Genomic DNA, 9,841 nt, shown 5'->3' with positions numbered 1-9,841 from the left:
CTGTTTATACTAGCATTATTCATGATAACCAAACAGTGGAAAAACCCAAATGCCCATTTAATGATGAATGAATAAGCAAAATGTGGTGGAGTAATGTGGATTATACTTGGCAATAGAAAGGAATAGAGTATTGATACATGCTATAACATGTATAAGCCTTGAAAGCATTATGCTAAGTGATAAAAGCCAAGCACAAATGTTCACATCTTATATGATTTTGACATGTCCAGAATAAGCAAATCCATAAACACAGGAAGATTAATGTTTTCAGGTGCTTGGGGTAGGGGAGAGTGGGAAATGACTGCTAGTAAGTTCTTTTGGTGATGAAAAAAGTGCTGGAAAATTAGATAGTGATTACAGGTGCACAACTCTTTGAACAAACTGGAAACCATTAATTGTGCACTTTAAAAAGGTGAGTGTTAGTAAATTATACTGCAACACAACTGTTATGTAAGGAAAAAAAATGTTTTTTATTTTTATTTTTTATGAAAGAAAGACACCTCAATTTTGGAGTTAGCTAAAATGGCAGTACAGAAAAAAGACTAAGTACTTCAAAGTATGTAAAAATGATAAGTAAAAAAGCAGTTTACCATGCCTATATATGAACATTCTTGTACAGATTTCCTATTAACAAAAATGTTAATTTGTATAGGGTAATTAACAAGAAGTCAGTTTCCTGGGTCATATAATAAATACATGTTTAACTTTATAAAAATTGCCAAACCATTTTATAGTCGCTGTACTATTTCAAATTCCCACAGCAAAGTATGAGCATTCCCATTGCTTCATATCTTTTCTGACACTTGGAATTTTTAGTTATTTTTATTTCAGTGCTTCTAACGTGTGTAAGGTAGTATCCCATTGTGGCTTTAATCTGAATTTACTTAATTGCTTTTTAAAAAAATTTTCAAGAGCTAGAGAGGACTGAACATTTTTATTTATGGAATATTGGGAACCAGTAGAATGTTCTTAAACAGATAATAAGATGTAGCACATACATCAATGTCAAGACAAGTTTCAATTTGTGCTTTCTTTAGCTCCCATTACAACCCATCTCTTTAGTTAATTAAAGTTTGCTGACACATCCTAGAATTTGGCATAATCCTTTCCAGTATTGGCTCAAATCAAAATAATCTGTAAATATTTTAAATGACTGAGCTGCTGGGATCAGTGCAGGATCTTCTGACATGGGTTCTCCAGGGCTTTGCCAGGCTTGATGTTTTTGCAAAGACTCTCCCATTGCAGAAGCAGGATTGGGAACACTAGCTACTATTCAGCAGGCCTGGAGTCCAAGAGAGTCTCCAACATACTCACTACATAAGCCAATGTAAACTCCTCCTACCTCCAATACTGTGACAACTGAACACTGTGTCACTTACATAGAGTCTCTTCCTCTGTTAAGAAGGATGCCAGTATCTTCTTATAGCCCTTTATTTATTGCCTGAATTGTCACTCATCTGCATGCTACATAATAGTATAGATAACTCTAAATGAATATGAAAACAGAATGTGAATTTTATCAAATTTGCCAAATAATGAAATTAAGCAGAAATGTAACTTTGATGGTGTTTTCTTTACTCATTTACAATATGGAAGGAAAAAGCTCTTATTTTCATATAGTCTGACAGCAATAGAGAAATAAGAACCATGACAAAGACCTCATTATGGCCATAATTTATGATTTTTGTAACCTCAAATTATCAGAATTTCTACTTTCAAGCAGAACCACATCTTAACCACAACAGAGCTGCTTTTTCCATGCATACCATGACCATAAACATGGATATATTGTGCTTTTGGAGGCGGAGGCAGGAGGACTCCTTGAAGTCAGGAGTTTGAGACCAGCCTGGGCAACATACTGACATCCTGTCTCTACAAAAATAATAATAGTTGAAAAAAAAATAAAAGCTGGGTGTGGTGGTGCACACCTACAGTTTCAGCCTCTAGGGAGGCTGAGGCAGAAGGATTACTTGATCCCAGGAATTTGGAGTTACAGTGAGCTTTGATTATACCATGGAACTACAGCCTGGGTGAGAGAGAAAACCTCGTCTTAAAAATAAAATAAATGAACAAATTCCATGTTAACCACTGCCATCTCCTATCCTATTATCAATTATCATAGATTATCCAGATTTAATATTTTATTAAGTATGAAATTAGTCATAAACTTGTGTTTCACAACATAATTTGTTTAACATTCTTATATTTTAACCTACATTTGTATCTTATTTTTTCCATTAGTAAATAATGTAAGTTTGAAAATTTGAAGTACTTTAGCCCCCTTCCAAATAAAAACTTAAAATCCTAGGATTCTACATCCGTTTTCCTTCTTCTTTTCATATTCATCCTGAAAGTAATCTCATTATGAGTAGAAATAATATTTAATCACACTGCTTTACAGGGGCAGTAGAAAGCAAATAATGTAGGCTCTGCTCTTTCTGTATAATGTGGACCTCTCTGTTTTGCATTGGAAGTAATGTGAATGCTTTCACTGGGACGTGCCTCCAATTATTGGAAAACCCTGCATGCTGTGCCCTTGCGTCATTTAACACTTCCACAGACCTCTTTGGAAGTCTCAGCTGCTTTCCCCACACCACACTAGGAGGAGCTGGTTTTAAAACCAAGATTTAAAACATAACAAAATACGCAACAGCTTTTGTTTTTTGGCCCTGCCCCTGACCAGTTGGGATTTTTCTGCCCTCTCCATTTACCATTCTACCTTCAGTTTTATCCTAGTTTGTAGTGGAGGGGTGAATAAGGCAATTCTTCTGTGTCTGAACTTCAGTCATTTTTCAATCCCTTTTATAGTCCATCCCCTAGCCCAGAAAAGGGTTGTTTCTGCTCTTTTTCATCACATGACTGTACTTTATTTTAGACTTTTTGTCTATACTATCAATGCTATACCTGAGTACCCCAGACTTCTCTGAATTGTATAATTACTGCCAAACTAAGTGCTTTGACTGAATTCATGTTATCCCACTGCAAGACTTCCCATAAAGCTACAGTAATCAAGGCAAAAAGGATACTTTCAAAAGGATAGGCACTCATCTCACTGAGAAGAATATACAGTCTAGAAATAAACCCACACAAGTATAGTAAATTAATTTTTGACAAAGATTCAAAGACAAATCAACTGAGAAATGTCATGCCTAAAAAGGAATCTTGATCCATAACTCACAACTTGTGCAAAAATGAAGTCAAATGGGCCATAAATCTAAGTGTAAAATATAAAATTATAACTTTTAGAAGAAAATCTAGAAAAAAGGACTCTAAGTCAGATTAAAAAAAATTCTTAGTATAATCTTCCCCAGATTTGGGCTTTATCAAAATTAAAAACTTCAGCTCTGTGGAAACACTGTTAGAATGAGAAGACAAGGCACATACTGCAGAAAATAGTTTACAAATACCCTTGTTGACAAAAACTTGTTTACAGATTATGTAAGAACTTTCAAAACTCAACAAGAAAAGACGGAACCTGATGTTTAAAAATAAGCAAAAGATTTTGACTAATTCATCCAAGATAACATATAGATAGCAATAAGACCAGAAAATATGCTTATTTTTAACAGATTTATCAAAGACTACATATGGATAGCAATAAAACTATGAAAATATGCTCAATGTAATTATTAATTAGCTCAAAACATATTAAAATCACAATGAGATATCACTGCATAGTAGAATGAAAAAAAAAAAAACTGGCAATACTAAGAACTGACAAGAATGAAGACCAGTTGTAACTCTCACATGTGGCTGGTGGGAGTACAAAATAGTGCAGCTGTTTTGGAAAGCAGTTTGACCTTTTCTTATAAATATTGAGCATATACTTACTATATGACCCAGAAATCCCATTTTTGTTATTTAGCTAATTGGAATACACAGCTATGTTTATATAAATCCTGGACCCAAATGTTAGTTTATCATAGCTGTATTTCTTATCATAGAAAACCTCAAAACAATCCACATGTTCTTCAACCAGTAAAAGGATAAAAAAATAGTGGTACACATGCCATTGTACACTCTCAGCAGGACAGACTATTGATTCCGTGAACAATATGGATGACTGTTGAATGCATTTTGCTTAGTGAAAGAATTAGATGTGAACAATTACATACTATCTGATCGCATTATATGACATTCTGAAAAAGGCAAAGTTATAGGGACAGGTATCAGATAAGTAGATTCCAGGGGCAGGGCTAGAGGTTGAGGGGAAAGGGTTGTATCTAAAGGGACAGCCTGAAGCAATCTGGGGGTAATGGAACTATTCTGTATCAGGATTGTGGTGGTTGATACATTACTCTATGTCTTTGTCAAAGCCCATAGAACTGTACTCCACAAAGTAAATTTTATTGTTTTAATTTTTAAAATTAAATAAAAAGCACTTAGGAAAACTCAAAGTAATGATGACTTTGTTCTAGGTTGCACTCTCCCTCTTTCTGAAATAATATCATTACTTAATTCAATGTTTAGATGGTTAACTAGAGACACTAAAATTTACAAAATAACATATACCAGAAAATATTTAAAACATATTATCCTGTTGCTCTGTTACTAAATTGGGATTCACCATGCTTATAGTGAATTTCTGTAATTTTATATTGCCTCAGCATTGATTTTAAATATATTTTTAACTTTCTCATGCCAGAGGCAAGACTTCTTCACCCTTGACGGTTTCGAGTTTTCCACCACCTCCCAGTTCTTCAGTGTGACTGACACAGATAATGGCATTATACACCTGCCTCCTGGTGGCCACTTCCCTATGGGACAGCAAGACACAACTTTACTGGCCCCCACATGCAGCAAGAGATGCACAGATATGCCACAGTGACCACATCTCAGTCATGGCATGACTCTAGAGAACTCATGCCTGCTTGTTATAAACCCACCAATTTTAGAACTCCCTGAGGGAAACATGCTTGAGTAATGCCCAGGACCTGATCAAACGCTTTAGCCCAGAGGACCTTTGCTCTTTCTCTCTCACTTCCCACCTACTGGTTCACCAGGCATATCCCTGATGGCCCTCCCTTTGCTCCATTGGTTCTATGAGGTATGCTGTCCTTTACTTTCTGGGAGCTATAAATAAAAGCTACTTCTGTTTGTTGAATTGCCTCTTCTGTATCTCACCTGACTGACATAACCAGAACCTAACTTCTTCCCTGGTTAGGGATCTCCTACAGAGTGGCTATTTTGGTAGGAATAAACTGGGCATAGATCAGACAAGAGCCACAAAGATGTCTGCCAGTATATACAAGATTCCTCTGAGAGGAGCACATGGTCACAAGTCATACACACAGTCATTGGGCCACCTGCCAGGATAATAAGTATCCAGTGATAGGCATACTGGAAGCATCCTTGACCAAATCCCTGGAGCCCTGCCAAGGCAAGGATAGAGTTCATAGCCACTTTCCAGAGACAGAGACTCCAACAGCAAATCAGAGGAAAATACAGTTGTTACTTATCACACCATATGTTTTCATTGTCATGGCTTATAACATAAACAGACTTTATGTTTACTATGTACCATAGGCAAAAACTCCAAGATGACAAACATGTTAGAATCCAAAAATTCATGGTGGATTTCTCCAGGAAGTTCTCCAAAAATGGGTTTTATATGCCATTTCCATTGTGTTCAGGGCATAGGTATTTGTAATTACTTCTATTGCTGAACATGAAATTTATAATGATCTATTGATAAACAAATATTCCATCACAGTAGACTCATTAATAAGATATAAGAAAAGAAATAAATGAAGCTGCTCATTAGGCATGAAGGAGAGAAAGAGAAAAATTGATTTTACAAATATGATTAAAGGGGTTTTATATTTTACAACAAAAGCCACATGGAAAATTTCACATCTGTTTTGGCACAAGATCTCAAATATGAAAATAGCTGAGTTACAAAAATCTGTGCGAAATCAGTGTTAATAGGATCTCATTTGATGGGCTTCTGACTGATTCTTCTCAGAAAATAGTGAAGTTTGGATCAATACTTCTTTTCTTAATTTCAAGTGATTGGTCAATCAATGAGCCTTCTACATTTGTTGCCATGACATCAAAAATGTGGAAAGAGGAAAACTATTAACCATGGCTTTTAAGAAACACAATTACATATTTTGTAGTATGATGTATCTAACAGAAAATGGCAGTGCAACATGTTGCTCCAAAAGGCTCAGTTTGAGCACTCCTTTAAAGTAAGTTGTCCTTCTTTTCTTTTTTTTTCCCTGAATTTTTTTATTGCATTTTAGGTTTTGGGGTACATGTGAAGAACATGCAAGATTGTTGCATAGATACACTCGTGGCAGTGTGATTTGCTGCCTTCTTCCCCATCACCTATATCTGGCATTTCTCCCCATGCTATCTCTCCCCACTTGCCACTGTCCCTCCCCTATTTCTCCCCAACAGACCTCAGTGTGTAGTGCTCCCCTCCCTGTGTCCATGTGTTCTCATTGTTCAACACCCAACTATGAGTGAGAACATGTGGTGTTTGATTTTCTGCTCTTGTGTTGGTTTGCTGAGAATGATGGTTTTCTTCTATCTCACGTGCTATGATATCAAACCCTAGTGAACAACCTGCCCTTGATCCAGTGACCCTTCTAGGCTATTGTTTCTTCCAGCTACAAAAATTCATACCATGTTCTTCACTGAGTACACAATGCTCAGTACACAATTATTACCAGTTTGATCATTTTGTTTACCTAAAGCAAAAGAGAAAGCCCTTGCTCAGTTGACTTTTGGAGACGGTCATCTGAGCCAAGACTCCTAATTGTCTTTACATATATATATTCCTATTACTGGTTTAGATCACTCATAGGAATTTCTTCCCAAATCATAATTCCCCTTTCAATAAAATATATTTCTTATATTCCACTCTACAATGGCAAAATAGTTCTAGAATTTCACTTTGTAACTAGTGCCAATGACATGAGCATCAAAAATATAATTCACATATGTTCACTGATAGTACTGAATACATTGCCTTGAAATGATATGCTTGACTATCTACTTCTTTCACTACACCATAATTTCTTCTGATTGGGGATGGTGTTTTATTCTATTTCTGGTAATAATAAGAGTATAGTGATGCCCAGTATATCAATGAGTTTCATGTGCTTGGTTACATAAAGGTAATGTATCAAGGTTTTGATAATCATATAGGATGTTACAATTTCGAATTGTAGCGGGTAGTTATTCTCTACATTTTATGCAATGGGACATTTCTCATCTGTTCAAGAGAAATGGTAGAGAATGCATGAAAGTTTCATACAAAGAACATGCAGTACATACACTACACATAATTACATGTAATCAGAAGCAAATTTTCATTCTTAATTACTTGGATATGGCCCTAAAGAAGTCATGTAATATACTGAATTCCAAGGTTTTAAGTGGGTGTATAATTAGGAAGCAAACCAGAATTTTAAAATATAATGACTTTGATTACCTTCAGCACATTATGGTGCCAACGTTTTTATGACATTCTCCTCAATCATTTAGCAGTTTTCTGCTGTACTCAATTAGACAAAAATTACTTGGCTGAGGTTCAGTGCTTTGGGTGTTGTGACCTTGTTTTTCTGTTGGTAGTTTGTTAACTCTGGGTCATAATACTTGCATGTTGGTCAAGCCCAGTGTTTCTTCCAGGGTGATTTTAAAAAGTACAGATGTATGGACTTCTCAAAGACAAATCAAGTTAGAATTTTAAGAGTGTGATCATAGTGTCATTTTTTACGTATCCCTGATGATTCAAAAATGCACTTAAAGTTGAATCATTGGTCTATATCCCAATAAAGTTAAATGGAAAGCCTGACCTCATTAAATTCTATCCTTAGAATGGCCATCAAGGAATTGGCTAGTTTCTTGAGACAATACATTTAGTTTTATATATACATATACATATACATATACATATACATATACATATACATATACATTTGTGTGTGTGTGTTCACTATTTTAGTAAATGTTATGTTGTGAAAATTAAATATCAAATTACATAGACTTAAGTTTTAATGGACATTTCAATAAACAACTCCTTCCATATTATAATTTCATAGATAAATGCAAGTTAAAGTAGTTGAACATAAATATAAATGAAGAATAAAATGTGAATACAATAATAAACAAATAAGTAAATATTTTCAAAGACTGTACATATTTAGATCAAGACATCATACTACACATTTACTGGATACAACATTGTGTTCTACCACAACAACTGGTGAAAGATTATTTACTTGAAGTAAGTAAACTATCCAAGTGACCAAAAGAGCTTTATCTCTGAACAACGAATATGTTAACACCATGATCTATGAAATCTGGATTTAAGTTTTAGGTAGAAAATATCAGAAATGCCATACAAAAGTCACCAACTTCAAAGACCAAAGGTAGATAAATCCACAAACATGGAAAAGAACCAGTGCAAAAAGGCTGAAATTGCCAAAAGCCAGAACACCTCTTCTCTTCTAAGGGATCACAACCCCTCACCAACAAGGGAACCAAACTGGATGGAGAATGAGTTTGATGAATTGACAGAAGCAGCCTTCAGAATGTGGGTAACAACAAACTTCTCCTCCGAGCTAAAGGAGCATGTTCTAACCCAATGCAAGGAAACTAACAACCTTGAAAAAGGTTACATGAAATGCTAACTAGAATAACCAGTGTAGAGAAGAACACAAATGACTTGATGGAGCTGAAAAACACAGCAGAAGAACTTCATGAAGTATAGACAATTTTCAATAGCCAAAACAATCAAGCAGAAGAAAAGGTATCAGAAATTGAAGATAAACTCAATGAAATAAAGCAAGAAAGCAAGATTAGAGAAAAAAGAATGAAATGAACAAAGCCTCCCAGGAATATGGGATTATGTGAAAAGACCAAATCTTAGTTTGATCGGTGTACCTGAAAGTCACAGGGAGAATGAAACCAAGTTGGAAAACACTCTTCAGGATATTATCCAGGAGAACTTCCCCAAACTAGCAAGGCAGGCCAACATTCAAATACAAGAAACATTCAAATACAAGAACTACAGAGAACAGCACAAAGGTATTCCTTGAAAAGAGCAAACCCAAGGCACATAATTGTCATATTCACCAGGGTTGAAATGAAGGAAAAAAATGCTAACAGCAGCCAGAGGGAAAGGTCAGGTCACCCACAAAGGGAAGCCCATCAGACTCACAGTGGATCACTCAGCAGAAACCCTACAAGCCAGAAGAGAGTGGGGGCCAATATCCAACATCCTAAAAGAAAAGAATTTTCAACCCAGAATTTCATATCCAGCCAAACTAAACTTCAAAAATGAAGGAGAAATAAAATCCTTATAGGCGAGCAACTGCTGAGAGATTTTGTCACCACCAGGTGACAAAGAGCTCTGCCCTACAAGACCTCCTGAAAGAAGCAGCAAACATGGAAAGGAACAACCAATTCCAGCCACTGCAAAAACATATCAAATTGTAAAGACCATCTACACTATGAAGAAACTACATCAACTAACGGGCAAAACAACCAGCTAGCATCAAAATGGCAGGATCAAATTCACACATAACAATATTAACCTTAAATGTAAATGGGCTAAATGCCCAAATCAAAAGACAGACTTTTGGCTGGCAAATTGGATAAAAAGTCAAGACCCATTGGTGTTCTGTATTCAAGAAACCCATCTCAAATGCCAAGACATGCACAGACTCAAAATAAAGGGAGAAAGGGAGATTTACCAAGCAAATGGAGAACAACAACAACAAAAAAGGAGGGATTGCAATCCTAGTCTCTGATAAAACAGACATTAAACCAACAAAGATCAATAGAGACAAAGAAGGGCATTACATAATGGTAAAGGGATTAATGCAAC

The sequence above is a fragment of the Saimiri boliviensis genome, chromosome 13, assembly GCF_048565385.1.
Source record: "Saimiri boliviensis isolate mSaiBol1 chromosome 13, mSaiBol1.pri, whole genome shotgun sequence".
Classification (NCBI taxonomy): domain Eukaryota; kingdom Metazoa; phylum Chordata; class Mammalia; order Primates; family Cebidae; genus Saimiri; species Saimiri boliviensis.
The sequence above is the reverse complement of the archived record's forward strand: the minus strand, read 5'-3'. Positions refer to the sequence as shown.